Genomic DNA, 7,500 nt, shown 5'->3' with positions numbered 1-7,500 from the left:
TTAAGAGTAAAAAAAGGAGAGCGCAGTGGAACAGCCTCACCCTCCTTTCAGATTTCTGACTGAGAGTTGGCGTTTAGCAATCATATTTTCGTGTAAACATAGAAGTGTTTCGACGATAACAACAACAGCTGAACCCTTTGAAAATTTTTGTGCTTTGATTAGAATGGCGGCGATTTCACATGCATTGATGATTGATGTGCTTTGGTGCCATCTATGAATTGTTTTTCATAAATTTATTACACTCAGAGAGCAGCAGACCTTGTACATGAAAAGTACTCTAATTCATACAAGTGACTTGTGACTCGCGTGAAACGTATGTATAATGTACACTGTACACTTAACACCCACCAAAGTGGGGGTGTCTCATGAGAATTAAGTCTAAGTGATTGTCCCTAAGCAGGTATTTACACACGTCTATTATGAACTGTCTTTATGGTAACAGGTTTATAAGGCAATAATGTTGAAGATTGCTGGCATTGGGTGTGTTTCGGAATTTATAAGAGAAGTACTAAGCCACATCCCTTGCCAGGGAACCCTGCCACACTGGGCCTGCATCTTAGCCTGACGCGGGCACCACACACGTTATGTTCGCGAACCACCAAGCCGCGTCGTTGGTACTTGTGGACGAGAACTGAAGTTGCCATGGTGGTTTCTGGTTACACTTTGAGCCGTCTAGCATTCCTTCGATAGTGAATAGGGAAGGGCGCAGCAGTACAGACTTTCTTTTTGTTGTGGGGAAAGGCCCATGATGTAACATCAACTGCAGAAGCGAGAAAGTTTGATAGATGTCCTTTATAATATAGAAGAGAGTAGAAGAGACTTAAGGTGCTTACATAACTAAAGGCTCCGTGATAGAAAGAGAGAATGGTTGAGGGAGGGAGGAGAAAAGATAAGAAAGAGATGGGGAGGGATGAAGGAGAGAGAACAGAGTGCGAGGTAGATAAGAAAAGGAGAAAGGGAAAGAGAGAGACGAGCGAGAGAAAGAGAGCCACGAGCGAGAGAAAGAGAGCCACGAGCGAGAGAAAGAAATCAACGAACGAGAGAAAGAGAGCGACGAACGAGAGAAAGAGAGCGACGAACGAGAGAAAGAGAGTGACGAACGAGAGAAAGAGAGCGACGAACAAGAAAAATAGCGACGAGCGAGAGAAAGAAAGCGACGAGCCAGAGAAAGAGAGCAATGTACGAGAGAAAATGAGCAACGAACGAGAGAAAGAGAGCGACGAGCGAGAGAAAGAGAGCGACGAACGAGAGAAAGAGCGACGAACGAGGGAAAGAGAGCGACGAGCGAGAGAAAGAGAGCGACGAGCGAGAGAAAGAGAGCGACGAGCGAGAGAAAGAGAGCGACGAGCGAGAGAAAGAGAGCGACGAGCGAGAGAAAGAGAGCGACGAGCGAGAGAAAGAGAGCGACGAGCGAGAGAAAGAGAGCGACGAGCGAGAGAAAGAGAGCGACGAGCGAGAGAAAGAGAGCGACGAGCGAGAGAAAGAGAGCGACGAGCGAGAGACAGAGAGCGAGCGAGCGAGAGAAAGAGAGCGCACGAGTGGAAGAGAAAGACAGAGAGCGAGCGAGCGAGAGAAAGAGAGCGCACGAGTGGAAGAGAAAGAGAGCGAGCGAGCGAGAGAAAGAGAGCGACGAGCGAGAGAAAGAGAGCGACGAGCGAGAGAAAGAGAGCGACGAGCGAGAGAAAGAGAGCCACGAGCGAGAGAAAGAAAGCCATGAGCGAGAGAAAGAGAGCCACGAGCGAGAGAAAGAGAGCCACGAGCGAGAGAAAGAGAGCGACGAGCGAGAGAAAGAGAGCGAGGCACAAGAGAAATAGCGAAGAGCGAGAGAAAGAGAGAGAGGGTGGTTGGCTTGCTTGCTTGTTGGATTTATTGGCTATCAACCAGCGGCACAAGCCAAGGTTATTAAGCCAATGATTCCATTTTATTTTATCAATCTACATAAGGTCATAAAGTTTTGTCTCCTTTAGAAAAGTGATTACTTTACTAATTATTTTTTCATTATCTGATAGTAAATTGTTTATGTTACATTCAATATTTTTAATTTGTAAATAGTTTTTTATTTTTTGTCTTGGTCTCTTGTATGTTTGGCAGGATATTAAAAAGTGTGGTATTGTAAAAGGTCTATTGCATTGGCCACACTGTGGAGGGAAATTTTTATTCATATAGGGAGTAAGGTGGGTATATCTTGTGGCATTGACCCGAAGCCGAGCCAATACCACCTCCTCCCTTCTGTTTTTCCTGTGGGCTGTGTCCCACATTTCTATTTCAATTTTGATTTTTCTGATTGTGAGGTCGGTCCACTCACTCTGCCACAGGAGATGGATTTTTGCTTTTATAAAGAGACAAAACACCTGAGATCTGTGCGGACAATACCAGGCTCCATATCTTCAGTCGACCCGGCTAGTTTGTCAGCCTGTTCATTGCCATGGATACCCGAGTGTCCAGGTAGCCATATCAGTTTGATTGATTTATTGGCACTATGTAGTTTACGAATGATATTACCCTGTGTTTCATTATTGGTGGTTTCTAGTGATTTAACGGCTTTAATTGAATTTAAAGAGTCTGAAAATATGACTATTCTATCGTGGGTCGTCGATAGGGCAAAATCTAAAGCTTTATCTATTGCAAAAAGTTTGGCAAGAAAGATCGATGCATGATTCGGCAATCGAAATCTCAACTGACATTCAGTCGACCATACACCCGCTCCCACACACTCGTCTGTCTTGGACCCGTCGGTATATAAATGAAAAAAGGAAAGATGTTTAATTAGGATCTCTCTGAACCTCTAGCGTACCTCCACCTCCGACACCGTGGCTTTGGCTGATGGTAGCCAGTCTACAACGGTAGAAAAATTGGGTGTCTCCCACGGTGCTATATTTGACTGAACCAGGGTATCGATGGTAGAGAGATCTATACCGACTTTATCTGTGAGGTCATGGAGTCTATTGCACAGCGGCTTTCCGCCGCGGTGCTGGGGCCCTAACTGCCGGCGCAAAACATCCCTGTTGGGATGCTGGGGCTGCCTGGCTACCTTGGCGGCATAGGTCAGCGCAAGCTGGCCGCGTCTAAGACGGAGGGGAGGTACTCCCGACTCTACCTCTAGGCACTCGGTGCGAGTGCACTTGAGGGCTCCAAGACAGACGCGTAAACACGCAATCTGCACAACATTCAAACCTTTCAGAGTTGAGCTCGTTGCCGAGCCATACACGATTGACCCTTAATCTACTTTACATCTAATCAGGGATTTATATAACATCAGTAAAGACTTTCTATCAGCTCCCCATTTGTGTCCAGAAATGCACTTTGATAAATTGAGTGCTTTTTGACATTTATTCTTTAACTGACCAATGTGGTCTTTCCAATTTAATCTACTATCAAAGAGTAGACCAAGAAATCTAGCTGAATTTTGAATAGGTATTGGGTGGTTGTCTAGAGTTAGCCTGATGTTGGGCTTTCTCCTATGTGTAAAGACCACGCCAATACTCTTTCTAATGGAAAACTTAAAACCCCACTGGAGGCCCCAGTTATGAATCATACCCAGTGCCAATTGGATCTGATTTGCCGAGAACTCTCCATTATTGCTTCCGAGGATTCCGAGGGGGAGATGGTAAAATGTCATTTATCATACATAAAAATAATGTTGGAGACAAGACACTTCCTTGTGGGACCCCGTTTGCCTGGACAAAAATGTCCGAGAAAGTGACATTGTCAGAAAACAATTTGACAGAAAACGTTCTGTCAGAAATGAAATTTTGGATAAAACAAGGCAAGTTTCCACGTAATCCGAAAGCATAAAGTTTTCTGAGTAGGCCATGTCGCCATGTCATGTCGTAGGCTTTTTCTATATCTAAAAATACTGAAATCAAAAATTGCTTTTTGGCAAATGCCTCATGAATATGACTTTCCAGTTTTACCAGCTGATCGAGAGTTTGACGTCCCTTTCGGAAGCCGCACGTCAACTAGTAAATTCCTGGTATTTAAAAAATGCAATAGCCTACTATTAACATTTCTTTCCATGAACTTGCATAAGCAACTTGTCAACGCAATTGGGCGGTAAGAGATGGCGGATCTGGGATTTCCCCCTCCTTTCAATATGGGAATGATGTGGGTGAAGTGCCATGAATTTGGAAAAGTCTGGCTTTTCCAAATATCATTGTACACTTCTAGCAACTTAATCATGTCATCATGATTAAGATGCTTTATCATCTCATATCGAATCTCATCGGGGCCTGGGGATGTTCCTCTACAGGCTTCTAGGGCTCGGACAAGCTCATTCATTAAAAGATCTTTATTGTAATCAAAGTTATCTCCTGTGGCAAAGTGAATTGGTTGCAGCTTGGATGCTTCCTTGGTGGTCAGGAATGCAGGGTTGTAGTTTTCCGAGCTGCTTCTATAAGAGAACTGCCTGGCGATTGGTTAGCAATGTCTCTAGGTGAATCATAATTATTTCCCTCATGCAAGATGTTTCTGATTTTTATTGATGATTAATTTCTATTTATTCTATTTACTGTGGACCAAACCTCTGACAACTTGGTGTTACTATTAATTGTAGAGACAAAGCTTCGACAGGAGTCTCTTTTGGCTTGTCTGATTGTTCTACGAGCCCTAGCTCTCGCTTGTTTGTAATTGCGAAAGTTCTCGTTGGTATTATTATTATGGAAAAGCCTGTAGGCCCTATTTCGTTCACATAGCGCCCTGCGGCAATCTGGTGTCCACCATGGAACTCTATGCTTAACGCTATCTGTCGAAGTCTTAGGGATGGTTGCCATTGCTGCATTTATAATACAATTTTGAACATCAATGGTTTCTCCAACAACTTCGAGCTTGACGCTCCTTGCGAAGGCGACCCAATCTGCTCTTTTTACGTTAAATTTGGGTGCTGAAGGCGTCCTCGTGGTGTCGCATGAATATTGAATACAAATAGGAAGGTGATCGCTTCCCAACGAGTCGTCAATGGTGTGCCACAGGCACTTGGCTGCTAGTGTTGAAGAAACCAGTGATAGGTCAATAAAGCTCAAATTACCGGTATTATCGTCTATTCGCGTTGGACTACCATCATTTAGAAGAACCAGATCAGAGTCGTTGATCAACTTAACTACTTGCTCACCTCTACCATTCACCCGCAGGGAACCCCATGATGTATGACGAGCATTAAAATCACCTAGAATTAATTTATTGTTTGGCAGACTGTCCTGAATAGCAAAAAGCTCATCATAGATTAGCATTTTATCAGGTGGACAGTAAGCTGAGCATATAGTCAGATACGTGTTATTGAATTTTACTTTGCATGCGACGTGTTCCAAAGTAGAATTAATCGTCTCTTCAGTGAAAGGGAGATTCTGGTGGATGTACATGGCGACTCCACCTCCACCCCTTCCCTCTCGGTCTTTTCTACAAAGATGGTAGTTTCTTAGCGATACGACCTCGTCAGAGACTTGGTCGTTTAAATGGCTTTCTTGTAGAACGATAATATCAGGAGCATTGGACGAGGCTAATAATCTAAGGGAGTTTAATTCTGATCTAAGACTTCGACAGTTCCATTGTATAATGGTATACGCGTGGATTACGTTTTATGGGGTTTGGAAGTGCCTTGTCCGCCGGTTTTTATTTTCTTTTTTTGGGAGGGAGGCGCCTTCTCCTCTCACTCGCTTCCCGAGGGCCTCTCTCGGGAATTTTTGGAGACAGTAGCCTCCATGGCCTGCTCCCCTCCACTAGGGATGCGCCCGGCGGAAGATGATCTACCCTTACGAGTAGACCAAAAACCAGGCGAAGTCTTAGTAGGGGTCGCCTGGACTAGAAGGTGCGATCCGGATTGTGATTTGGTATCGTCCTCCTTAAGATGCTGTTTTTGCTGGGTTGATTCAGCAATTTCTTTGTTTTATTCAATTCTTTAATTTGATTCATCAAGTCCTTTACTGTTTCTTTTAATTCGGAAATTTCCTGGTCTTTAACTGCGAGCTGCTGACAAACACTGATTGCATTGGAAACATTGTTAGTTACTGCTGAGGCGTAAGAAGTATTGGGTTTGCTTGTCAAACTTTCAACTTTCTTCTTGGCCTCACGGTAGCTAACATCGTGCTCTCTCATGTATGCCAATGTCTCAGTCTCCGTCTTCAGGCTGCTGCATTCAGCAGAGCCTGACTGATGGGGACCTCCACAGTTAGCACACTTGAGTGTCTTTTCCTTGCATGTAGTAGTATCATGGGCTCCAGCACATTTACCGCACATAAATTTGTCTGTATCTTTATCATTGCATCGTAATCAGGTGTGTCCAAATTTTTGGCATCTATTGCAACGCATTGGTTTTTGGATATAGGGTCGAACTTGAACGATCTCATACCCAACTTTAACAGTACTTGGAATTTTATGTGAAGAAATGGTCAAGAAACACAATCCGGTCTTTATTCGCGCATTCCCATCCTTCCTGGTCATGCAATTTGCGTCTACAACGTTTTGGTCATTCATGGCATCAAGAATTTCGCTTTCTTCCATTGTCCTCAAATCCGTGAAAGATTACTCCCTTACAGGTATTTGGGCCAACAGGAATAGTTACTTTTACTGTAATGTCATGAATTTGCGTCAGTTTAAGTAAAGCATTAATCTGAGACTTAAATTGCAATTTTACAAGGAGGCTGCCATCTCGCAATTTACGGACAAAATCAAACCCGCCTTCCACTTGACCATCAAGGACCTTCTTAATGATAAAGGGGTTGACATTCTGCAAGGATTGATTTTCATTTATGCAACGGATGTTCACGCACCTTGCGTTCTGGGGAGGGATATCAATGTGTCGTCTGGGTCGGTCATTGGTCGGGGTTCCATTACTGGTCAAAGTGGTCATTACTGGTCAAAGAGTCGCCCCTCCTCCTTGGGGAGGAGGAAGGGTAGCCGGGGGATCAATCATACTGGGTGTCGGACCAGGTCCGAACCCTGGGCCAAAGCCCGTTGTCCTGAGAGGACTACCTTTCCCTTAACTATTGTATATCAACCTAATCCCAATAGCTAAGAGAGGATAATAAAAAACAAGTCTTATCGTTAAGCGTCCTCACCCCCCCTTAGCGGAAGCCTGGTTGCGTTCTCCAGTACTGACTAAGGGATCGGAGTCGTATGTAAGACACCTTCCTACCGACGAACCTGCCTAGGGACGGTAAGTTGGTGCCCACCCCCCAAGCGAATACAGGAGCTCACAAGGAGACTCCCGTAGGCTCAGGAAAGTCACACAGAAAAAATGGAAAAAATTCAGGGGGAGAGAAAAGTTGCACCCAAAGGACGCCCCAGACTACTGGGCCTCCCTACCCAGGGGTCACAGCCCGTAAGGGCTACCCTGGGGTAGAAGAGTGCTGCGGGTCTGGGGTGGGGGCCGACTACTTCTACTGTAGTCTCGTGCTACCTTCAAAAACAAAGCACTGAAGGTGAAAGGCAAGGCACTAAAAGTGCAAAAGTCTGAAAAACAGCGTTTTACTCGACTTTGATTTACTTTAATCAAACACAGAAACAATA

The 7,500-nt window shown here is 44.6% G+C and overlaps 1 protein-coding gene across 7 annotated transcripts in view; it reads left to right on the top strand.

Moving 5' to 3' along the window:
* Positions 1 to 7,500, top strand: part of LOC147468375 (innexin inx2-like) — a 20,155-nt gene that overhangs the window by 1,301 nt on the left and 11,354 nt on the right. For 2 of the 7 annotated variants that reach the window (XM_086553897.1, XM_086553892.1), the window contains exon 1: positions 11 to 92. The exons of 3 other annotated variants lie outside the window; for them this stretch is intronic. The gene's annotated coding sequence lies outside the window, so the exon portion shown is untranslated. 2 more of the 7 variants (XM_086553894.1, XM_086553893.1) reach the window with 2 other exon arrangements.

Source organism: Penaeus japonicus, unplaced genomic scaffold, assembly GCF_977035675.1.
Source record: "Penaeus japonicus unplaced genomic scaffold, GWHDUDI00000001_assembly GWHDUDI00000029, whole genome shotgun sequence".
NCBI lineage: Eukaryota > Metazoa > Arthropoda > Malacostraca > Decapoda > Penaeidae > Penaeus > Penaeus japonicus.
This window is presented reverse-complemented; position numbering and strand designations above follow the sequence as displayed.